This window comes from Microcaecilia unicolor, chromosome 9 (assembly GCF_901765095.1).
Source record: "Microcaecilia unicolor chromosome 9, aMicUni1.1, whole genome shotgun sequence".
NCBI classification, from domain to species: domain Eukaryota; kingdom Metazoa; phylum Chordata; class Amphibia; order Gymnophiona; family Siphonopidae; genus Microcaecilia; species Microcaecilia unicolor.
The window spans coordinates 130,334,898-130,361,485 of NC_044039.1; the positions used below are offsets into that span (position 1 = coordinate 130,334,898).

Genomic DNA, 26,588 nt, shown 5'->3' on the forward strand with positions numbered 1-26,588 from the left:
GGAGAAAAACTCGCCCTGGGCACCCAGATCCCGTCCGGGGCTAGCCGCTCCCTGAATCTGAATAGCCTCAATTCGAGGTCCCCCCCCCCCCCCCCCCCGGGCTCAGGGATCTCCGTCTCTACGGAGGCCGCGCCAGGCGGAGAATTCAAAATGGTGTCCGCTGCCAGCACTGAGCAGGAAGAATCATCGCTTGCCATGCTCGGGCCGGCTCTTACACCTGTACAGCATGATTTACAGAGCCCCGCTGCTGATTTGCGCTTGCCACACCGGGAACAGCGCTTTACATTCTCTGCAGCCATCGCCAAAAACGGCGTGAAAATTCAAAATGGCGGTTTCGCGCCAAAAACGCTCCGATCGCGGGCACACCCCGGAGGAATTAGAAAACACTCTTACCTCACCGGACCGAGTATCACAGCTCCGGTCCCATAGAAGAATCAAAGGAAAACCTCTGTTCCATTTTTTTCTTTTTTTTAACGCTGTGAGGAAAGCAGAGGTAATAAGAACGCCGGAGGCTCAGATGAGTGGGAAAGGGAGAGAAAGGCGAACCAATGTGCCTGCATCCACTGAGTGGGAAAGGACAGGGAAAAGCAAGCTAATATGTCTACATCCACGGGAGCATGGGTAAGGCAGGGAAAGGGCTAACTTATGTGCCTTCAAAGTGAAGCTGCTATAGCCTCTAACACCCCGGCTAACAACTGGCAAGCCAGGAGCCACCCCCAGGCAGATTTTTGATGGAGCTCGAAGAAGCTGCAGCCACCCTGCTTGGGGAGACAGAGAATACTGACGAGGCAGTGGAGCTGGCTGGCCATGAGGCACTGTGAAAAGTAGAGTGCTCTCTATCTCCCCCTTCTGGTTGATGGACACAACCCATACGTAATGGCTTCATCTGCTTGATGACAAGGAAATTACCCTTTTGTCTGACCTCCTTCCTCCTCCACAGGCTATGCATGAAACCTCTATGGAATCCCTAGACCCTTGTAACCCAAAGAGAGGAAAATAAAACCCAAAAACCTAACACAGGTCTGTATGTATTGTAGCACACAGCACAGTTACTGAGCTGACCCTAGAACCCTCAGTATGAGCTGCTACTATTACTTTAAACTACGTTAAGTACTTCTTGGAAGAATATACAGCCTAGCTGGCAGGTGGAATAAGCTCTTAGCTTGTGGGATCATTAAAGTTTTGGGTTCAGCCTTTTATTTCTCCAAGAGTTGGAATTATCTTAAACTAACTGTGCCCCTATTTGCATGGAAGCAGTTTATATTGTTGTATATATGAAGCACTGTGCATTGTGGACTACAAGTCCCTATAGTTTTGTAGTTTAGTCATTGGCCCTTTCGCACTTGTGCTCTGCTCATAGTGCCTTGTGGGCTTTCCGTATTGTCTTTCCCTGCCTCCAAGCATGCTGGGTAAGGAGCTGCTACACCTTCTCATGGTATGAGTTTGTAAAAAGCAGCATGTTTCCTAAGCAGAAGCTGCTTATGCTGTGATCTGACTACTCAGCTTTTCAAGCCCTTGTGAATGCATATTCACATTATTATTCAGCGTCTAGCTGATGCCCCAGCCTCTCTTGCCTAAAGAGGACTGGTTAACAACAGACTATTAGTTTGTAGAAGGCAACAACTCTTACCCAGTGCGTCTCAATAGTAAGTTCTACAGTCTATGCCCTGATCGTGACTGAATAGATATGGATGGGCTGGAGTGTAAATTTTAAGGGGCTTTGACGTTAGCTTCAGAACTTTTAGTACAAGAACAGTGCTGGGCAAACTTCTACGGTCTGTGTCCTGAGAATGGCAAGGACAAATCAAACTCTGGTATAAAGTATCACATAACATGTAAAATGAGTTTATCTTGTTGGGCTGACTGGATGGACCGTACATCCATCATTTACTATATATGTTACTATAGGTTTTGTTTTTCCTCATTTTGATTACTGCATTAAGAACATAATAGCCAAACTGGGTCAGACCAATGGTCCATCTAGCCCAGTATGCTACTTCCAACAGTGGCCAATCCAGGTCACAAGTACCTGGCAGAAACCCAAATTAGTAGCAATATTCCATGGCAAACAGTGGCTTCCCCCAAGTCCATGTTAATAACATACTATGGGCTTTTCCTCCAGGAACTTGTCTAAACCTTTTTTAAACCTAGATATACTAACCGCTGTTACCATATCCTGTGGCAGCAAGTTCCAGAGCTTAACTATTCTTTGCGTGAAAAAATATTTCCTCCTATTTGTTTTAAAAGTATTTCCATATAAGAAGAACTGGATCAAAAGTCTGAGTCTATCTGGTAATGTTAATACTAGTTTAGCTGTCAGGTAGACATTGTTTGTGATATTGTTGAGCCAGGATACTTAACCTTTTAATTTTCATTCTTTTTCACCTTATAAAGGCTAAGCCTCCTTTCACATTATGCTCTTCCTGTTATATATAAAATAAATAAAAACTATTTTTTTTTGCTGTTACCTTTGTCTTATTTAAATCTCTACCATTCATTTCAACTCAATTTACCTTCTTTCTTAAAATTTAACAAAAAGGCCATTCTAAGCCTCCCCAGTCCCAACTATGACCTTTCCCTACCTCCCTCCTATTGCCACCTCCACCACTACTGGTTGAGACCAGCAGCAGTCACGGCAAAACAGAATAGGCATGGGACCATGTCTCTATGTTTACAGCTGCCAGCTATGCCAGTTGCACTTCCTCTGATGTTGACTTCTTGATTCAGAGGAACCAAGACTAGCAGAGTCAGCAGGGGTATGGAAAAAGACCATGGCCCCGCATCTATTTTCTTTTTGCCACTGCTGGTCCCAGGAAGCAGCAATGGCTAGGGTGCCCGGGAGCATAGGAAGATAGAGAACATATGCTGGATGGAAGGAAGCGGGGAGATAAGAGTTAAAAGATTGAGGATAAAGAAAGGGGAATGGGAGAACCAGGGTGAGGAAGAGAAATGGAAATTGAAAGCTAGGTAGTAAGAATGGCTGCAATCTGGACAGAGGCAGAAAAATACATGGGGAAAAAAAAAGGTTGAAAGTAATCAATATTGGTGATGAATGTAGTTGGGCTTTTCTGGGTCAAAAAGTTGTCATCCCTAACATCTGCCCTGTTCTGTGCCCCTCCCTTAAACCATGAGATGCCAAGGGTGGCCCATCCCAAAGAGAGTTGGCTAATGAGCAAGGGGTTTTTTGTGGTGCATTCAGGGTATAAATTTGCCACAGTGGTGAAGGGATTGAGGCATGAGAATGAGCTGCTGGCTACTCTTATTGGAGAAGAAACACAGCTAAATATGAATTTCTGTATCTATGGATACATCTGTATTTAAAGATCCCTCAAGAGGCAATTTCTCATAATTTAAACTTGATCATATAGCAGACGCCTGTGTTTGTCCGTGTCCGAACTCCTCTGGCCACCAAACCTCGCATACAGACTCTATCCACTGTTGCAGAGGTTATTGTGCAGTTTGAAACAATTTGGTTCACAGGGGCACTCAGGAGAGGGGGAGCAATAGGATGTATGCTGGAAAGTTCTTTCTTGTTGTTGCTAAGTGACTGGTGGGGAGAAACATGGACAGCAGCTGTACAGTTGTCCCTGTCTCATTCTTTAATATCCTCTTCCCTAACAATTTCAGTACAAGGAGAGAGGGGAAGAGAGAGAGAGAATGAGAATCAGTTTATTTACTATCCCGCCAAGGGAACGCTCCTCAAAAAGGGCGGGAAACTGAATTTCAATATGCCCTTGAAAAGAAGGCTGTGTTTTGATAGGAAAAAAGATTAAAGTCAAACAACAGGCACTTAACTGATCAGAAAAGAAAAAAAATTAGTGCTAGGTAGGAGTCTCCACATTTTATGATTTAAGGGAGTATTAAACTCTATGTCACCCTTTCTTACACACCCCTCAACAAAACACCCCAGTCAAAACAGCCATTCACACATCCACACTCAAACTCACCCATTCTAATACAGCACTCAGCAAAACACCCCACTCATACTCACCTATTCTCACACACCCCTCAGCAAAACAACCCCACTCATACTCACCTATTCTCACACACCCCTCAGCAAAACAACCCCAATCACACAACCCAGAGTACCACACCTCCACACATACTCACCCCAACAGTCCCCCACTAACACACCACAGAATAGCACCCCCCACTCACACTTCCATTACATCCCACTCACCCTCTCACACACCCCTCAGCAAAACACACACACTCATTCGCTCTCAAACCCCTCAGCAAAACACTCCCCCCTCAAACCCTCTTCACCAGTACACCCCCACACTCATTCATTCTCACACCCACCCCCCCCTCAGCAGTACACAGCCATTCACACACTCTCACCCCCCTCAGTACTACACCATTCACACTCACCCATTCTCACATTTCCCCTCAACAGTACAACTCCTCAGTAGCACACCCTCACTAACATAGACATTCACACTCGCTCTCAGTAGTACACCCCTGCTCAGCATCCACCAGTAATGCGACCACATCAACTACACTTAAAAATTGGTTCACCAATCATACTGCTACGAAATCTAAATGCTCCAAAGCTATGTAATGGTACACATTTAGCTCTTAAAGCTCTAATGCCAAATGTTATTGAAGCTACAATCTTGAAAAGGTTGTGCCAAAAGACAGCACATTTTTATACCTAAAATTCCTCTTATTCCATCTATCAGATATAGTTCAAAAGACTGTTTCCAGTTCAACTAGTCTTTTCAATTTTGATAAATAAGGCTTTAAGTTCAAACGTTAAAGTCACAGGTGTCAACTTACAAAACCCATGTTTTTCACATGGACGATGTCACCTGTTCATAAATTGGCTCAAATAAGTCTTTATACACATATGGTCCAAATCGAAAAAAAAAAATGCTGTCTATCAAAATGCACTCAAATTAGAACTTATTACAAATTATATTAACATATTTAATATTTATCTACTCCTTATTTGTTGAGGCATTTTTGTAACTTTAGACTGGAACAGTTGTAAATGGGGTGCAATAGTAGGTTACATCTGCAGCAGAGTTTTTTTTTTTTTTTTAATGTTTTGTTTATTGTAATTTTGTATGTAATGTGGATTTGTTTGTATTTTGTAAACCACTTAGATTTAGGTGGTATAGAAATCTGAAAAATAAATAAATACGTATATCTTATTCTGGAGATCACGTGATGCAGTGAGGAGCATCAGGGGTGTGGACTTAGTGCTGCTCAGGGGCCCTTGCTCAATCCTTTATCATCTGCACTTTAAACTTCTTTAATTGTCACAGCTTTGGTTGGCAAGGATATATTCTCTTGCATGGCCAGATTTTTAACTAGATCAGCCTTGATGACATTCAAGGCACCCAAGAAGGGGCTGGAACATGGCCAGAAGTCGGAGAACAAAATGGCAGATACAGTGCAGGCCCCGCATCTGCTGTGCTCGGAAGCAGTAATTTCTGAACTTACCACGTCTGTGGTTCAGGCTCTGGATTCTCACATCCAACAATTATCGAAACAGATTGCGGGCATCTCTCAACTTACCTCTGAATTGATCTGCAGAACAGGAGAGCTTGAAAACCGGGTGTCCAATTTGGAAGATGGAGCGTAGTCTCAAAATTCAGAACTTTCGCGGCTGGCTGGCTTGGTACATTTGCAGCAATCCAAGTTAGAGGATTTGGAGAATCGGGCATGCAGGGATAATCTTCGGTTCATGGGCGTTCCAGAGTCAGTCCCGGAGAAATCCCTGTATCAGGAACTGGAGCGGTGGTTAAATACTACTTTTGCCCCAGCGTAAGGCACTTCAAATCTGTGGTTGGAGCGGGCACATCGCTTGGGGACCAAGCACTCCGGAGACCAACGACCAAGAGTCATTATTGCTAAATTTCACAGTTCAGCACAAAAGGAAGTTCTTCTTCACAGCTACAAATCCCGCAGAGAGGAAACGCTTTATGAAGGGGCATCTGTGCGTACCTTTCAAGATTATTCAGCTGCGCTTGCCACGTGGAGGCGGCTGTTTCCCCCTATTTGTGCGAAGCTGGTGGAGAGGAATTATAAATTCCAGCTGCAATATCTGGCGATGCTGAGAATCTTTCGAGGCGGCCATTGGCACTCTTGATTCCCCAGAAGGAGCATCCGACTGGCTGAACTCTGCTGATTCGACATAACTGCAGCTCCAGTCTTGGGTCTAGGTGTGGTGAGCTGGACATGTGAAATCAGAGATGGATGTGCTATGTAGGGCCTTTTTGAGGGATTCTGACTCTTTTTCTATCCTTGCTAACTTTTTAAAGTAATGCGATTTGTGTTTTCCCCTTCCTAGTTTGTTAGTATTGTATACTGGGTCACTAACTTAGTGCTTGGGGCGGGGGGGATGTATTGGGAGTCTCTGAATGATTATTTCCCTGTTTTAATTATTAGACTCTATTATGGGTGGCATGGAGGTTTTTTTTCTCTCTCTCTCTTTTCATGGGGGGTGGGGGGGCCACCCAATGCATAAAAACGTGATCTCTTGACACTCTTCATGGCTATGCAGTGGGTCAACTCTAGTTGGTTTGGTTAGGAGGGAGGGAGGGAGGGGGAGGGGATTGTGTGTGTTGGGATTTGGCGGGGGGGCGGGGGGTCCAATCTGGGGTGATTGTTCTCTGGTTTGTAGTGCTAACCTGGATGATTATTGGGTTAAATGTAGGAATGATCCTTGCTGTGATGTGCTCAAATCCCCTTGGGGGAGACGACTGGCCAAAGGGCTGGGCACTCGGGAGTCTCTTGTTTTTCTATTTTAGCTTTCTATATCAATGAATGGCCTTGGGATCCTGGCTAACCCCATAATCCCCAGATTAGTCTCCTGGAACGTATCAGAAATTACCTCCCCCATGAAACGTACTAAGATCCCTTCTGTGCTGCAATGTCACAAAGTTTCTTTGGCTTGTCTTCAAGAAACTAAGTTGTCAGACACTGAAATTTGAAATTGCGTCAACGATGGATTGGCGAATGTTTCTTTTCTTCAGCTCAGGGGAGGCAGGGGGGGTGTTGCTATTCTTATCAATAAAAACCTGCAATGTCAGGCTTGTTTGGTAGCCCAGGATGGGAACGGGTGATATTTCTTGCTTCATTTGAATATTTTGGGCCAGGAGGTCTTTCTACATAACATATATGGTTCCCAATGTCTATGATCATGCTTTCTTCCGGCACGTGGTGCGGTTTGGCATCCAGCACTCCACGGCTCCCTAGATCATTTTGGGAAATTAAAGGCAATGGATGGCCACCAGGACCGCACCTCTTCTGAGGCTGGTTTGGCAATGGGGAGAGGGAGGGGTCTTCCTTATTTGTGTAAAACAATGCACTTAGTGGATCCTTGGTGTCTATTAAATTCAGCCGCCCGAGGTTATATTCACCTTTCCCGTGCTCACGGTACCTGGTTCAATCTTCATTATATTCTCATGGACGTCACCCTTTTCCCGCAGATTATTCACGCTGAGATTGGTTCCATGGAGGTTTCCAATCATACCCTCATCTGGGTGGATGTGGATTTAGGCTCCTTGAGACTCTGCAGGAGTGGAGATGTCCACCCTTATATATTTAACGATACTCACTTAATGCGTGTCATGAGTCAGAGCCCCAATTGTACAGGGAGACATCCAATGCAGTTCTTGGGGGGGGGGGGGACATTATTTCATATATGTGTGCTTGTGCGCACAGGATCTCACAGGAAATTATTCAACTTGAACGTAAGTATAAGGCAGCAAAACGGGAGCATCTCACACGACCCTCCCTCTCGAGACATTCTCTCTTCTCTGAGAAGTTCTGAGGGACGAGGACACCTCTGTGGGTAAGTGATATTATTTTATTCTGAGCTTGGTAGCTTAAAGATTAGGGTTTAAAAGAGGAATTGTAGGATGTTGACAAACTCAGAATTAAAAAAAAAAAAAAAAAAAAGCAAGCAAACTTTATTAGCTAGTCTCCATACCCTTTTCCCCATAGTTTTAAAACTTGAAGTTTCTGCCACAGCATTAACAGATAGTCTCCAGAAGGCACAGAAGAGCCCAGTTCAGTCCTCATTCCCGTCCACCCAGTCCTAGGTCAACTCTTCATTTATAGTCAATTATTTTAATTAAGACAAGAAGAGGGGAATTTTCAATTTTTTAGAGCCTGAATTACATTTAATTAGTTTCTAAGAAGCAACCCTAAATAAATTACAAATTACAACAGTCAAAAGGATCATTATAGTCATCTTAAGAAGTTTTAATTAAACAACTCTATAATACTAAGATGCAGTCAGTAGTCCAGCAGCGAGAGGGGTGCTATCCAGTCTTTTACACCGAGTGTCACAAGTATAATGATCTCCCAGTTGGTGAGATGACATGTGTGTGTGCTCGATGCAAAGAGCTCCTAGCTCTCAAAGAATAAGTCCATTCTCTTGAGGCTAGAGTAGCAGATTTGGAGGAGCTGAGGGAGACAGAGTAGTACATAGAGGAGGCCTACAGGGCCATTGTAGAGAAGTCCCACCTCCAATCTGGCAGACCCTGTGCTGCCTTGGAGGAGGGAGGTCCTCTAAAAGGAAAGCATCACCCTGATGAGGCTGGAAGTAATCCTGTAGACAGGACCACCACACCAGGGAATGTAATATCCTCTCGCACAGAGGATATCCCTCCAGGGACTAGTGCCCACGTGGGAAGGGTTAGGACGAATGTTGTGGTTGGTGATTCGATTATTAGGCATATAGATAGCTGGGTGGCTGGTGGACGTGATGATCGCCTGGTCACTTGCTGCCTGGTGCGAAGGTAGTGGACCTCAATCTTCACCTAGATAGGATTTTAGCTAGTGCTAGGGAGGAGTCGGCTGTCTTGGTACATGTGGGTACCAATGACACAGGAAAATGTAGGAGAGGTTCTGGAAGCCAAATTTAGGCTGTCAGGTAGAAAGCTCAAATCCAGAACCTCTACGGCAGCATTTTCTGAAGTGCTACCCGTTCCATGTGCCAGGCCAAAGAGACAGGCAGAGCTCTGGAGTATCAATGCGTGGATAAGACTATGGTGCACGGAGGAGGATTTTAGATTTGTTAGGAACTGGGCAACATTCTGCGGAAGGGGAGCCTATTCCGAAAGGATGGGTTCCACCTTAACCAGGGTGGGACCAGGCTGCTGGCATTTAAAAAGGAGATAGAGCAGCTTTTAAACTAGAAACGGGGGAGAAGGCCGACCGTCGCTCAAAAGCACATGGTTTGGAACAGTGGCGTAGCCACAGGTGGGCCTGGGTATGTCGGGGCCCACCCACTTAGGGCTCAGGCCCATCCAACAGTAGCACATGGTAATGAAAATGCTGTTCTCCACAATACTGGCACCTTCTTATGCTTAGTTTTCAGTGCATGCCCACTGCAGACTACCAAGGTGGCGATTGGAGAGAAGCATTCTCCCACCAGCTGAGATATGTTTTTGATGTGGGGAAGAGAACATTTGGTGCCCACCCACTTCTTGCCTAGGCCCACCCAAAATCTGCTGTCTGGCTACGCCCCTGGTTTGGAATAAGGTATCTTTCAAAGATATCACCAAAACGGGGAAGTGAGGTTGCAAAAGAGACCATAGTAGATCAGGTGTCTTTAAATAAAAATCAGACAAAAGATTGCAAATTAATACTGTCAAGTACTGAGCATAATGTATGCAAATGCCAGAAGCCTAAGAAATGGGAGAGTTAGAATATATTGCACTAAATGAAAAATTAGATATAATAGGCATCTCTGAGACCTGGTGGAAGGAGAATAACCAGCGGACACTGTCATACTGGGGTACAAATTATATCGTAGTGATAGGGTGGATCAAATTAGTGGAGGGGTAACATTGAATGTTAAGGAGGGCCTTGAATCAAACAGAATGAAAATTTTGCAGGAGACAAAACACATCTTGGAATCCCTATGGATTGAAATTCCATTTGTAAAGGGGAAAAGGACAGTGATAGGAGTGTACTACCATCCACCTGGCCAGGATGAACAGACAGATGTAGAAATGTTAAAGGAAATTAGCAAGGCTAACAAACTGGGCAACACGATAATAATGGGTGATTTCAATTACTTTGATAGTGACTGGGTAAATGTAACATCAGGGCAAAACAAGGACTGCTTTATGGAGCAGCTGGTACAGGAGCCAACAAGAGGAGGAAAAATTCTAGACCAAGTCCTTAGTGAAGCGCATGATCTGGTGATGGGGCTGCTTGATAACAGTGATCATAATATGATCAGATTTAATATTAGCTTTGGAGTAACTATAAACAGGAAATCCAATATGATAAAATGAGAAGAATGGTGTAAAAAAAAAAAAAAAACCTTAGAGGAGCAGCTGCGAGGGTCAAAAATTTACATGAGGAATGGATGCTGTTCAAAAATACCATCCTGGAAGCCCAGGCCAAATATATTCCGTGTATTAAAAAAAAGGAGAGAGGAAGACCAAACGACAGCCAGAATGGTTCAAAAGTGAGGTGAAGGAAGCTATTAGAACTAAAAGAAAATCCTTCAGAAAATGGAAGAAGCAACCGACTGAAAATAATAAGAAACAGCATAAGGAATGTCAAGACAAATGCAAAGCGCTTATAAGGAAGGCGAAGAGGGACTTTGGAAAAAAGATTACATTGGAGGCAAAAACACATATTAAGAATTTTTTTTTAGGTATATTAAAAGCAAGAAGCCTGCCAAAGAATCGGTTGGACCGCTAGATGACCGAGGGGTAAAAGGGGCAGTCAGGAAATTGGTGCTGGCTGCAGCCTGGAAACAACCCGCACTTCCGGAATTACAGGCAGTGTTGCGGAAATTGGACTATATTCACCTGATGTCGAAGCTAACGGCCTTACACACTGGTCATATTCTACAATATCATAAAACGTGGAATTCCTATGAACAGTGGCTGTCTTCCCAGACACTCCTGACTAATGCGCCACATGGACATGAATAAAGAGTATGAGTCACAAAACGAACTAGAGGGGGGGAGGAGGGGGGAATGTATTTGAGAGGGGGGTTAACAGTTGGAAACATGTTCACAGATTGAGAGGAATTAATCTCTGTACAATGATACTGTGATTATGTTGTTGTGTTTCTAATGGAAAAAAATAAAATAAATTTAAAAAAGGGGGGGCAATCAGGGAAGACAAAGCTATAGCAGAGAGATTAAATGAATTCTTTGCTTCGGTTTTCACCGAGAAAGATTTGGGAGAGATACCGGTGCCAGAAATGGTATTCAATGCTGATGAGTCGGAGAAACTGAATTAAATCTCTATAAGCTTGGAGGATGTAATGAGGCAATTCGACAAATTGAAGAGTAGCAAATCTCCTGGACTGGATGGTATTCATCTCTGAGTTCTGATAGAATTGAAAAATGAACTGGCGGAACTATTGTTAGTAATATGTAATTTATCGAGTGTGGTACCGGAAAATTGGAGGGCAGTCCATGAAACGCCGATATTTTTAAAAGGTTCCAGAGGGGATCCGGGAAATTATAGACCGGTGAGCCTAATGTCGGTTCCAGGCAAAATGGTAAGAGACTATTATAAAGAACAAAATTACAGAGCATATTCAAAAGCATGGATTAATGAGACAAAGCCAACATGGATTTAGTGAAGGAAAATCTTGCCTCACCAATCTATTACATTTCTTTGAAGGGGTAAACAAACATGTGGATAAAGGCAAGCCGGCCTCTATTGTGTATCTGGAGTTTCAAAAGGCATCTGAAAGACTCCAGAAGAAACTGGAGAGTCAAGGGTTAAGAGGTCGTGTCCTATTGTGGATTAAGAACTGGTTAAAAGATATAAAACAGAGAGTAGGGTTAAATGGTCAGTATTCTCAATGGAAATAGGTAGATAGTGGGGTTCCCCAAGGGTCTGTGCTAGGACCACTGCTTTTTAACATTATTTATAAATGATCTAGAGATGGGAGTAACTAGTGAGGCAATTAAATTTGCTGATGACACAAAGTTATTCAAAGTTGTTAAATCACGAGAGGATTGTGAAAAATTACAAGAGGACCTTACAAGACTGGGAGACTGGGCGTCTAAATAGCATATGACGTTTAATGTGAGCAAATGCAAAGTGATGCATGGGAGAAAGAGGAACCAAAATTATAGCTACGTAATGCAAGATTCCATGTTAGGAGTCACCGACCAAGAAAGGGATCTAGGTGGCGGCGTCAATGATTCATTGAAACCTTCTGCTCAGTGTGCTGCAGCAGCTAAGAAAGCAAATAGAATGTTAGGTATTATTAGGATAGGAATGGAAAACAAAAATGAGGATGTTATAATGCCTTTGTATTGCTCCATGGTGCGACCGCACCTCAAATATTTTGTTCAATTCTGGTCGCCGCATCTCAAAGAGAAGATATAGTAGAATTAGGTACAGAGAAGGGTGACAAAAATGATAAAGGGGATGGGATGACTTCCCTATAAGGAAAGGTTGACGTGGTTAGGCCTCTTCAGCTTGGAGAAAAGACAGCTGAGGTGAGATAAGATATAGGTCTATAAAATGAATGGAGTGGAACAGGTAGACGTGAATCGTTTGTTTACTCTTTCAAAAAATGCTAGGACTAGGGGGCATGCGATGAAGTTACAAAATTGTAAATTTAATACGAATCGAAGAAAATTTTTCTTCACTCAACGTGTAATTAAACTCTGGAATTTGTTGCCAGAGAATGTGGTAAAGGCAGTTAGCTTAGCAGGGTTTTAAAAAGGTCTGGACGGCTTCCTAAAGGAAAAGTCCATAGACCATTATTAAACTGACTTAGAAAAAATCCACTGCTTATTTCTGGGATAAGCAGCATAAAATGTATTGAACTTTTTCAGGATCTTGCCAAGTATTTGTGACCTGGAATGGTCACTGTTGGAAACAGAATGCTGGGCTTGATGGACCTTTGGTCTGTCCCAGTGTGGCAATACTTATGTACTTATAATGTTGTCTGCACTTGCAGCATTGAATTCGTTAATTCACAAACGCACTAAAAAACAGCTTTTTAAAATCGCTCTTCTGCTTTTCATAGGTTTGGTAATAAGACTGGCAAGCCCAGTCTTTTGTTAAGTTGTTAGCAAAAGTCACAATGTCCTGGGCTAGCAATCATTTTATTCCATCTTTATTTGCCTCTAATAGCACTCGGGTACATCATTCAGCCAATATTGCAAAGCTTCTTTATGATTATTACACCTCCTTATACACCACACCAGAGCTACTGTCTGGTCCTTGTATTCTGGATTATCTGGAAGATTTTGGCTTGCCGCGACTTTCTGCTGAGGCTCAGGCCCAGCTTAATGCCCCTGTTCAAGCGAAAGAGATTCAGAGTGATCAAATCCCTTAAGAGGGACACAGCACCGTGACCTGATGGATTCTCGGCAGAATATTAGAAGATCATGTTCTTACAAATTTGTGGACCATTGTCATCCTTTTTTTGATGCTTCTATAACATCTGGCTCCTTTCCTGAAGTTACCAATGAAGCTTTGATTACATTAGTTCCTAAGCCAAGTAAACCTTTGAACTGCCCAGACTCGTATAGACCGATATCTCTCATCAATGTTGATTTGAAGATTTTATCTTGGGTGTTAGCAGATCGGCTTGCCTCTCATATTCCATCTGTAGTTGGAGTGTATCAGGTAGGTTTTGTCCATGGTCGCCAATCCTCGATTAATGTACGTAAGGTTTGTCTGGCCATTTCTCAAAGTAATAGCACTAAAGGAACCCTTGCTTCTAGTGAGCCTGGATGCTGAGAAAGCTTTTGATAAGGTGCACTGGTATTATCTTTTCACAGCTTAAGTGGGTATCAAAAGTTGTTTTTTTTTCAGGCCATAAGGCGCATTATTCTAACCCAAAACATCCTTAGTCGTTAATGGAATACGTATATCTCCGTTTCAGTGGGCAAGGGCACACAGAAGGGCTGCTCACTATCAGCTTTACTGTTTCTCCTGTATCTGGAACCTCTGCTGTGCACAATTCAGCTTAATGATGATGATATTAGGGGTATTATCTTGTCCTCGCTTTCGATTAAAACTCTAGCATTCGCGGACGAGATACTAGTAGCTTTGACTTGCTCACAACAATCTGTTTTGTTTACTCAGCTCAATAGACGAGTTTCGCTATTTCTCAGGATTTACATTAAATTTGCATAAATCTGCAGCCTTTTCTATTCAATCCATGATCAGGAAGTCTTGAGTGGGCGATTTTCCGCTCTCCTGGGTGTCGGGTGCACTTAAATATTTGGGCGTTCTTATCCCATCTGATCTTTCTCATTTATACGAGTTTAATCTTGATCCTCTATGTTCTTTTACCAGACAAACTTTGCAGGTATGGCAGTCGTTGTCTTTGCCTATCTTGGGTAGAATCACCCTGTATAATATGATATCGGTCCCGAAATAGACGTATGTGCTACAAATGTTGCCGATTCTACTTAAGCACACTGATCAGTGGTTTTTGATTCAACTTCTCACACATTATATTTGACAAGGCAAGCATTCCATGTTGCCAGTCTCTCAACTATTTCTTCCTTGGAGTAAGGGTTGTATGGTGTTGCTGAATGTTAAACTTTTCTCAGTGGCTAGCTGCATGAGATATCTTACAGATTGGTTTCGCAATAGTTCTTATTTTTCATGTACTGCGGTGGAGAAGGGATTGCTCTCCCCTCTTTACTTTAGTTCTTGGCTTCATACATGACCAAGAAAGGTGCGTTCGTCTACCTCCTTTGCAGTTTTCCTTTTATCTTTGGGGCGAGCCTGGCATTGGGTTTGCTGTGCCTATAAATCTTTCCACAGTGTCTTCTCCTTTGTTGCCTTTGCGGGGCAATGTGGATTTTCCAGTGAGTACTACCTCGTTGAGTTTTGCAGCATGGGCAGCCAAGAAGATAGTTTATCTACATCATTTATATGAGGAAGATGGAGCTCCTAAATCATTTGAAAGCTTGCAAATGGAATATGAGATAGATGAGAGATTATTTTCCTTTGTACAGGTACATCATTACATTGTGTCTCCCCCCCCCCCCCCAACTCACTAACCCCTGGAGGTATGGGAAAAGTTTCTCACTATTTTTGGGTTAGCTGCACAACTTTTCATTCCACTTAAATATTATCACACTGGTCTCCGTGACAATTTGAAGAAATATGATTATGAGGCCTTAGCTAGTAAATGGAGTGGAGTCCATCACTCTTCAAGGGCATAAATTGAAGACGTGTCTCCTGGGAATTTCAAAATTAACAGAAAAGTGCTATGTTCACAGAAATTCACTACAAATTCCTTATGAGGATATATGTACCTTGCCGTAAAGCTTTTAGGGCCTCTAAGATTAGATGATGCATGCTAGAACTGCTCTGGTTACCCTGCGGATCTGAGTCACATGTTTTGGTCTTGACCCTCCATTCTGGATTTTTGGAGGCGTGTGCTCATGTTTCACACCTTTGGCGGGTGACTTGGCGCCCAGACCCCCATCTTTTATTTGATGTCTTTATAATTGTCCCATTTTTGCCTAAGGGTCTGCGCCCATTTTTAAAATGTGCACTGGAACACAGAGGAATTGGGGATTTATCCTCCTCTAAAGGGGAAACCTTTTGCCAGACATGGTCCCCGTTTTGGGATTCTCTGACTTTGGTTGCTAGAAGTAGGATAATAAATTCTTAGTTCAGATTATATTGGTCTCTTCAGGTTTAGCACATAGTTTGGTTTTGTGTTTGTAGGTAGGGAGGGTGGAGGGTGGTGGGGTTCTTGATGGAATATGGTCACTCAATAATCTAATGGTACAATGTTGTATTGATTCTCTGTTGTTGGAAGATTGACCTTTGTAAAATTCTTTAAACATATCTTTACCTATTCTTTATATTTCTCACATTAAAGACATCAAACAAAATGTAACAACCATCATAAACCAGTTAAAAATACATATTTATATAGTGATATTACAAATAAATATTGCTTTTCTCAATTACAAAGTACTAACCTATCACCGAGCAACGCCAGCAGGGACAACTAGTCTACTATAAAGACAACCACCTCAACGTACAACAAACCTGCAAAATGTTCTAACACTATCTGATGTTATTGTTAAACTAAAATTATATTCAAGTTTTGATGTCACCTCAGACCAACACAATTCCTTCGCTGCAAATATGCACAAATTTTGGCAAAAAACACTTAGAACCTACCACACTTTACTACTACTACTATTTAACATTTCTAAAGCGCTACCAGGGTTGCACAGCGCTGTACAATTAACAAAGAAGGCCAGTCCCTGCTCAAAGGAGCTTACAATCTAAAGGACAAAAAGTGCAGTCAATCAAGATTGAGGCAATCGATTTCCTGCATAGAGGTACAATGGTTAGGTGCCGAAAGCGACATTGAAGAGGTGGGCTTTGAGCAAGGATTTGAAGATGGGTAGGGAGGGGGCTTGGCGTATGGGCTCAGGGAGTTTATTCCAAGGAAGCCACCACTACAGGAGGAAAGAGGGGGCTCTTTCTTTCCTGGGCCGACAGAACAGGTACCGTAAGGGGAGGGGAAGGGAGTCCCGTGCCCGCTAGCACCCGTTTCATCGGCGCCAGAAACGGGCCATTTTTACTAGTATTCCAATAAATTCGAAAATACGTTTTTTTCTACCTTTGTAATGTGAGCATTTTTTTTCTCGTCTTTGCAGGGTCTCTTGTTCATTTGATAATTATTCATCTTCACGCTATGCCCCCATCCTATCCCTTTTCCAGCATCACCCCTCTATACTACTACTACTACAAATCATTTCTATTCTATACCCTTACCTTTTCCCCATCCAGAATTGCACCTATGGATGTCCCACTATCTCATCTCTGTCCAGTATCTCTTCTATGCCCCTGTTCCTCCCCTCTCTCCTGCACCACCCACCCCTCCACGCTAGTTCCAGCATCTCTCCCCTACCCCCTCCCCCTATGACCCAACAGCTCACCCTGCCTCCATAAGTCCAATAGTTGTTTGCCTCTCCCCCACATATGTTCTCTCTCATTCTCCCCCGCCCTTTACGGCTCCAGACTTCACTCAAACAGCATCTCTCCCTCTCCCTTCCTCTGGGTGCATCTAGCTCTCAATACCCAGTTAGGTTGGAACCCAAAACAGTCCTGCTCCCAACCGCCTGAAATAAAAATTTCAATTTTACTTTCATTTATACTTTCCCCTCTCCCTCCCCTCTCCTCATGGTCCAGCCTGTCTTTGGTGCCTGGCTAACTCTGGCTGTACACAGGGACTTCCTTCTACCATGTCCAGCCTATATGGAAAAGAAATTGCATCAGAGGAAGCAGGATGTGGCAGAGAAAATCTGTGGCTGGCCAGAAGCAGTCTGTCTTAATGGCTGCTGGAAGACAGCCAGCCACCAAAGGCACCTTTAGAGGACTGTAGGGAGGAAGGAGGAAGCGAGAGGGAGAGACCCTGGACATGCAGGGAGGTAGGAGTCAAGGGGCCTGACCATGACTGAGCAATGCTGGCAGGCTGATGTGGGGGCTGGTGTCTTTTCAATCCCCTGGGCTGTGGAATCAGTGATACCTTAAAAAAAAAAAAAGGCCTATTTCTGGTTTTAAGGGTCTTCCAGCAGCTGGTTTGGCCCTTAAAAAAAACAGCTAAGCTGACAAGTAGTGGAGAAAGTGAAGATGAACTGGAGCTGGCAGAAAAATGACAAATGGACAGGAAAGAATGGCAAGAAGCTAAGAGAAGATGGAGAAAAGCAGAAACCAGAGACAGGGGCCAACATAATTACAAAAATTAAATGTTTATGTTTAATCAAAATTTGATATACTGCCTTTTCTAATCAAAGGTCATGTCAGTATATAAAATTCCTAAATAAAATGACCAAAGGTAGAAAAAATAATTTTATTTTTAATTTAGGATAAAGTAGTGTAATAGTCACGTTAGTCTACTCTAAAGGTTAGTGAATAAAAATAAAACAAAATGCAAAATAAGGTTAATCCAATAAAAAGGTATTTTGGACTAGTTTTCAGAGGCTAAAACCTATTCTGCCCTCACTTGAAAAAGCTTTCAGAAGAAAAAAAAAAACTATCAAAAAATGTATTAAGTTAGCACAATAAAAACATATCACCTTATTTTCCATTTTGAGGGGGGATGGGTTTTGTTAATTTGCAATGTAGTGACTGGAATATGTCAGTTTTTGAGATCTGCACTTGCCATTTTATACAATACATAGTAACATAGTAGATGACGGCAGAAAAAGACCTGCACGGTCCATCCAGTCTGCCCAACAAGATAACTCATATTTGCTGCTTTTTGTGTATACCCTACTTTGATTTGTACCTGTGCTCTTCAGGGCACAGACCGTATAAGTCTGCCTAGCACTATCCCCGCCTCCCAACCACCGGCTCCAGCACAGACCGCACAAGTCTGCCCAGCACCATCCCCACCTCCCAACCACCAGCCCCGCCTCCCAACCCCGGCTCCGGCACAGACCGTACAAGTCTGTCCAGCACTATCCCCGCCTCCCAACCACCAGTCCCGCTGCCCACCACCGGCCCTGGCATAGACCGTACAAGTCTGTCCAGCACTATCCCCGCCTCCCAACCACCAGCCCCGCCTCCCAGGGGACATGTGTCACTGTCTCTTTCTCTGGTGTTGCATCATATGCAGAGTTTGGCTTATTGGGTTCAGCTTAATTTTTGTCTATATATTTCCATTTTTAGTTTGAGGTGACTTATTCTATACTTGGTGATGGTCTATGTTCTGCATGTGTCAAGCAGACCAGGTATTCTGTTATCACTGAATGTCTATGTAGGATTAATCTGTACTAATCTAGATTGTTTAGTTTTTCCAATAGGTGTATTGATGTTATAGTGTCGATTTCAATGTTTACAGAGCTGCCTTTTCCTAGGTAGGCTCCTGTGCGACTCCTAAAAGTTAGTGTTGCTATAGTACAGTAGAACAACTCTATAGGTCCTCAGCAATATTTGTAGGTTTTGTATTGTTTCACAATATGCCTGGCACTGGATTTTGCACTTGGATTTAAATCATACGTGTGTGTGTGTGTGTCATATACACACACTTATATGCACAAATTCTGTTCCAAAAAGTCTGTAAATAAAAAATATTAAATAGGCCCTTTCAGACGCCCAACACACAAGGAGCCCTACTCTGATGCTGTTCACAGTTTCCAACACCAGGAACAACCTTTAGCCAACGCAGGAACTATAACAGCGCACAATAAAAGATTGGACAATCAACGAATAAAATACGAATGAATAAATAATTATATCAATACTTTTAAGTGACTGTTAAGACTCAATTTCCTAGAAATGAAGAAAAATTAGCGTATCAAGCGTACTAAATATAACATACTTTGACCTGAGTAAATGGCTACTTATCAGTCATGGGCGCAGACTGGGGGGGGGGGGGGGGGCAATGCCCCCCAAATGAGGATGTCAACGACTGGTGGCACTAGTTAAAAAAAAAAAAAAAAAAATAGCATTCACGCTTCGAGTCGTCTCTCCGTCCGCTTGCTTCCCTGCCCTCTCAGCATCCCACCCAAAGGAAATGACATCAGAGGAAAGCGGGACGCAGACAGAGAGGGCAGGGAAGTGAAGCGGACAGAGACGAGCGTGTCCGTCTACCTCCTCTCTTCCTCCCTCCGGCGCAGGCAGCAGTCCTCTTCAGCCCTTCTGTGCTCTTGGCAGCAGTAGCAACATATACACGCTGCCTTCGGCGCTGCCCCGAAGCCTTCTCTTCAAGTTCCTGTTCCCGCATAGGTGGCTTTGAACTTTGGTACATTTTACCATTTACGCTGACAGTGCCAACTTTGAAGAGATCCTGCAGGGCGGTTATAGATGCAGGTTAGTTGCAAATCTGGCAGTATTATGTCCAGCACAAGCATAATGCTTGTTCAAAATTTCAAGTCCGTATCTTTGTTTGCATGGAAGTTGTTGCGGTCTGAATATTGGTCCAAATATGTTCCGATGAGTCGCGACCAATTTTGATGCACACTTTGAGTCAACTTGTTTGACTGGATTTTGCATCCATAATGTTAAAATGTATTTCATCGGAATTAGCATCAAAAACTGTACAGGATTTGAATTTTTTAGCCTCTTATAAATGTGTTTGGATTTTATTAGACCCCAAAAATGGCATTTTGGTAAATGTCGCACGCTCATGGACAGACAACCTTTCAGAAAAGGGGGTCTAGATCTGCAACTATTGCAGTTAGAGACCTCAAATTTTGGGAAACTTCGTTTAACACCTGACTCACGCAACAGATAAAACTTGAACAAAATTGGAGAACATGATGGTGGGAACTTTTTTAATTTTAGACCACTTGGCATGGAATGACCCCAAAGGAAACAAGCCAGAAATCTCCAAAGGCTGAACTAAAAAGGAACTGTCAGTTCCCCTACCAGACTTTAACAACATATAGGCATATGGAGCAGCAGAATAAACTCGGGGGGGGGGGCAATCAGAAGCCCCCAGCCCCAGAGAAGCCCCCAGATCAGCAGACGTGCATCCCGAAAAACAAGGCACACCGCAGAAGGACCATCAGATTCCTTCTGGAAAACCTTGCCGTCCAGAACCCATCCACCAGAGATGGGCGTAAAAACTCCCCTGAGCCTGAATCTATCAAAGGGGGAACCAGAGAGGGGTCCCAATGACCCCACCTCCAACATGGCACCCAGCCGCCTCTCCTGGAACACTAGATCTACCGCAGAGAGTAGCAAAGCCATTACTGTACCCGAAGAAACCCTCAAAAGGGACAAGCTACAGACATATGCTGAGAGGACAAACGCCACTTCAACCTGTGAATCTGGAGAAAAAGGACAACGAAATCTGGGCACAAAACAATTCCCCTGAATCAGGAGAGCTCGGCACAAAGCCTGAAGGGGTTCCCATAGCAGAGGTGAAGCCGCCAATGCATGTAACAGCCGGAAAGCAGGAGCCACATCGGAAGGCACCAAAAGAAAATGGCGCGCGCACCCATGCCTAAGAGTGGAAATCCAGCTTGGGAGAAAGAAGTCCTGCCTGCCTGTGCCTCTGTGCACCAACGCTTGCTCACAACATGAACCTCCTATGGTGGCAATACCGCCAATACTGTGTGTCCCCCCAATGGCAGAAAAAATGCACTCACTGGAGATGCGCAGTCAGACTTCCCGCCAACTGTGGGACCTCCCAGGCAAGCATGCCACCAAACTGGCTCAGCAGGCTACATACACACACAGTGACTCCACAGCCACTGCCCCAACAGGTCTGTTGTAGACTGGAGGTTTGGATTTTTTTTTAGTGAGGAAGGCTACAGTCCAAACAACAGCCCAAACTCTGGGAAGAAAGGGACCACTGGGCGAGGCAGGACCCAGGCCACCAGATATGCCCCTAAAGTTGGGACAGAGCTCAAACACCCCTTAAGCTCAACTGGCCAAAAGGTCCAGGACCAGGCTCAAGAGACGAATCCAGGAGCTGCAGAGACACTGTCTACCACCTGCTGGAGATAGAGATATACTGAAGTGAAGGATGAGCTGACCATCTGGTATCACTGCCTTCAACTTTGTCATCTCTATCTCCACCTGCTGGTAGATAGACAAAACCCACCAGTTGCTGGATTCATCTACTGCATATTCTAAGGAATAAAAAGCTATGCATCCGCCCACTATGACTGACTTATATAGACGCTGTGGTATGGAAACAGGATTCTTTTTCATAACTGGTGGACATGTATACAGATACAACAGTTTTGAAGTGCAGTACTTCAATATTTATCTGTGGTTTTGGGGCTTCCTATTCAGAAATGTCCCAAATTTTGTTTATTAGGTATTGGAGAGGCCCATGGACAAAAATGGCAACACAGGTTGAAAATGTGAGACTGCAGTTTACTAGAAGCAAGCTACTGGCCCCACTTTAGAAGACTAGTCTTTATGTTTAAAAGTTGCGACACAATCGCTGATCAGCGGATGCGCTGCTATGACCCATAAGCCAAGGAATGGACTCACTTGGAGCAAGTGCACTTCGGGAGGGGGAATTCAGATCAGGTAAGTTAATTGGACTGTGGTCAGCTTGAAGGAACCACTGGCTGATCTATATTTGACTTCCCTTTTTTTTTTTTTTAATTCGTAAGGGGTGGAAGGGATAAGGAATGGGGGTGGGTCTTTTCTGGGAATGTTTTGCTGTAGAAAATGTTTGTTATTATACTGGAAGTTGTACAATTGATGAAGTAATTTTTAGTTTATATGTATTTTGGCAACAACTTTGTTACCTTAGCCACTGAAGTCCTTTTACTACTTATATATTTTTATATTTTCCAGCAACTTTATTGTTACTTGCTAGCTATATATAGTGACATTGTTAGAACAGCAAGTAAAGCCAGTAAGGTGAGTTGTGTAACACTGAAAATGAATAAAAATTGTGACAGTGTCTGGGAAAAGGTGACTAAAGTAGAAGATCTAAAATGTTGTGAATGGCCGATTTTTGATGTCATGGGTTTACATCTTTGAACTTCTGTAACTTTTTTTTTTTTTTTTACATTTTCTCACATAAAAGAATGGGGTTTGGACTAATGTATTATAAATTGTTTGTTGTAACAAAGTTCATTAAAACCTAATTTTTGTTGTTTCTGGTGACTTTAGTCACCTTTTCCACAGAGATGGTCACAATTTATTGACAAAAAAAAAAAAAAAAACCTGACATTCAATTTAAACTGCTTCTCCTATTCGAAAGTACATATTGTAATTTACTGAATATACAACTGAACTACAAAATATTTTGACAAACTTATGACTGAAGAGAAATTCATCCATACAAGTGAATGAGCAATAAACCAAAGACTTCTGAACATCTAACTTCCCTGGCCTTATATTTCAGGAAAAACAAAGAAAATCTTATACTACAAATGTACCCAAGGCACTGGGAACAGCTTTTTGTCCTACACTGCGCTTCCGGTTCTTAATACAAAAGTATTTACCATAAATACAGATTTTATTTTTTGGCGGGGGGGGGGGGGGGGGGTGGAGAAACCCAAGAACAGGGCCTACAGATGTCAAACATACCCTGTAGACACTACCTCTGCTTCAGGCCTTGAAAAACAACCCAAGTACAGAATAGTTCACACATTCCTTTCTAATAACTTCCCAGTTTCAAGGCCTGTATGTCTGTAGAACATGTTTTACATTTTAATAAGCTGTTTTTGATTAGTTCTGTGCTATCAGTCACAACAGGAAAAAGGCCATCATACAGTACTGCTTTAGAAAGTGACCAGACCAACAAAACCCCACAATTATTTAAAAGGTTTACAACTGCAAATGGATTATGCCAAGAATGGAATAGTATTTCACTCAGCACAACTCTACCCTCTCTTTCCCAGCATGCATTTAATACCATTTTCACTTCTTATATGCTGATTCAAAATCACATTATTTTTCAGTTTACTAATCCAAGCAGGTCAGCATCTGCAATTTTCCTCAACATTGTTTACAGGCTGTTACTGCTCTTTTTAGTATGCCCCTCTTCACATATTTTACTGTATATATGTCTATTCAGTAAAGGAGTAAACCACATTAAAGTGTTCCATTCTGGTAAAATTACACATCAGAAATAAAAATGTATCATCCTGGAGAAGCCTAGCTTTTATACAGGATAAGCATGCTATGTTTCTTAGAGATAAAGAAAGAAATGTATTCAGCATATGAAGCAGCTTTTGCAGGGACATGTTTGGCTGTGTAATTAACTAAATATTTCAACCAACAAATGGGTAAAGCATGCAGAGCATGGCTCATTAAATTCTTCCAAGACCTTGTGCTCATGCACTCATGCATGGTCATGGGTGTTTGTATGGATATGTATCTATCAAACATATAAATGGCAAGAGGCGTACTCACTCGCAAATGCGCAGTAGAGACCCTCTCTGTCCCGCCCCCGCGTCAATACGTGATGACGGGGGCGTAACAGAGAGGGAACCTGCGCACCTGCGAGTGAGGGAACTGCCGTCGCCACCGCTCCCCCCCCCAGGGTTGCCGCTACCGCTCCCTCCACCCACCCGGAGTCGCCGCCGCCACCCACCCTCCCTGGCTTCACTATTCAAACCCCCGGAACGCAGCACACAGCTCATCTGAGCTGCCGTTGGCCTTCCTTACCTGCCTGTGTCCCGCCCTCGCTGACGTTACATCACACGAGGGCGGAACACACGCAGAGAAGAAGGAAGGCCGACGGCAGCTCAGACGAGCTGTGTGCTGCGTTTCGGGGGTTTGAATAGTGAAGCCAGGTACCCGACCTGGGTGGAGGGGTGGCGGAGGCGGCGACCTATCCGGGGGGGGGGGCTTTCAACCCTTCCCCCTTCCTTTACTAGCCCGTTTTTATGGGCTCAACGGCTAGTATCTACATAGACTACAATTCCGTAATCACTAGGTTTCTGATGTTATAGTGGGTGATCATCTGGCATTCAGTAATCACTTCACTGCATGGTATGGATATGGTTCATTCAAAAGTGAAGGTTCTAGACATTTAAAAAAATAAAAATCAAAACCACCAACAACAAATTTGTTAAGATGGGGAATTACTTCACAGAATTGTTAGCTGGATGGGAACATCTGAAAGGAGTTATTTTGAAGGGCAAAGCATCTTTTTGTAAGGAAATTGTTCAAAAACAATTTTTGAGAGAAATAGGTGGGCACTTTTTTCCCCTATATACAGTAGCTGAAAAGGTAAGGAAATGAGGTTAGCCTTCATAAACTACCAGAGATCACAGGGGAGCCAGTTGATATTGTGTATCTGGATTTTCAAAAGGCGTTTGACAAGGTACCTCATGAAAGGCTACAGAGGAAATTGGAGGGCCATGGGATAGGAAGAAATGTCCTATTGTGGATTAAAAACCGGTTGAAGGATAGGAAACAGAGAGTGGGATTAAATGGGCAGTATTCACAATGGAGAAGGGTAGTTAGTGGGGTTCCTCAGGGGTCTGTGCTAGGACCGCTGCTTTTTAATATATTTATAAATGATTTAGAGATGGGAGTAACTAGCGAGGTAATTAAATTTGCTGATGACACAAAGTTATTCAAAGTCGTTAACTCACGACAGGATTGTGAAAAATTACAGAAGGACCTTACGAGACTGGGCGGCTAAATGGCAGATGACGTTGAATGTGAGCAAATACAAGGTGATGCATGTGAGAAAAAAGAACCTGAATTATAGCTACGTCATGCAAGGTTCCACGTTAGGAGTTACGGACCAAGAAAGGGATCTGGGTGTCGTCGTTGATAATACACTGAAACCTTCTGCTCAGTGTGCTGCTGCGGCTAGGAAAGCGAACAGAATGTTGGGTATTATTAGGAAAGGTATGGAAAACAGGTGTAAGGATGTTATAATGCCGTTGTATCGCTCCATGGTGCGACCGCACCTTGAGTATTGTGTTCAATTCTGGTCGCCGCATCTCAAGAAAAGTATAGTAGAATTGGAAAAGGTGCAGCGAAGGGCGCCTAAAATGATAGCGGGGATGGGACGACTTCCCCATGAAGAAAGATTAAGGAGGCTAGGGCTTTTCAGCTTGGAGAGGAGACGGCTGAGGGAAGACATGATAGAGGTATATAAAATAATGAGTGGAGTGGAACAGGTGGATGTGAAGCGTCTGTTCACGCTTTCCAAAAATACTAGGACTAGGGGGCATGTGATGAAACTACAGTGTAGTAAATTTAAAACAAATCGGAGAAAATGTTTCTTCACCCAACGCATAATTAAAAACTCTGGAATTCGTTGCTGGAGAATGTGGTGCAGGCGGTTAGCTTGGCAGAGTTTAAAAAGGGGTTAGACAGTTTCCTAAAGGACAAGTCCATAAACCGCTACTAAATGGACTTGGGAAAAATCCTCAATTCCAGGAATAACATGTATAGAATGTTTGTACGTTTGGGAAGCTTGCCAGGTGCCCTTGGCCTGGATTGGCCGCTGTCATGGACAGGATGCTGGGCTCGATGGACCCTTGGTCTTTTCCCAGTGTGGCATTACATATGTACTTATATATAAAGGTGGTTTTGGTCTCTGAAGGCTAATTGAAAAATGTATTTAGTCCAATAAAATGGTATCACCTTATTTCCTGTTTTTTATTTTATTTGTTAATCTGTAATGTACTAATTATGTAAATTTTTGAAATTTACATCTATCTATATTTTGCACACCAGAGGGGGGATATGCATTACTTTCTCTTTCTCTGGTGTTGCACTGTATGCACAGTATGGCTTCTTAGGGGTTCAGTTTAATTTGTCTACATATTTCTATTTTTAATTTGTGGTTTATTATTCTATACTGGATAAGGGTCTGTGTTCTGCATGTGTGAGAGAAGATTTTCTCTTAATATTGACTGTGCAGGATTGATCTGTAGTAATCTAGCTTATTTAGTTTTCCCAATAGGTGTATGGACGTTCTAGTGCACAATGCAATGTTTATGGTGCTGTCTTAATCCTAGGCAGGCCTTTACTGAGCGACTAATTGAAGTTACTGCTATTATGTTTGGTAGAACTACTGTCAGTCCTAAGTAACATTTGTAGCATTTTGTATTACTCCACAGTATGCCTGGTAATGGATTTTGGGTCTGAACTTTCCTCTGTAGTAGCTCAAGGAAAAAATTACATTCAGGTAAAACAGTTATTTTCCTGCCCCTGGAGGGCTTACAAGGAGAAATTGTCTTACCTGATAA

The 26,588-nt window shown here is 43.1% G+C and overlaps 1 protein-coding gene across 1 annotated transcript in view; it reads right to left on the reverse strand.

Annotated features, from left to right (window-relative positions):
- The window catches only part of PACS2 (phosphofurin acidic cluster sorting protein 2), a 550,048-nt gene that overhangs the window by 513,193 nt on the left and 10,267 nt on the right, over positions 1-26,588 (reverse strand). The window lies entirely within an intron of this gene.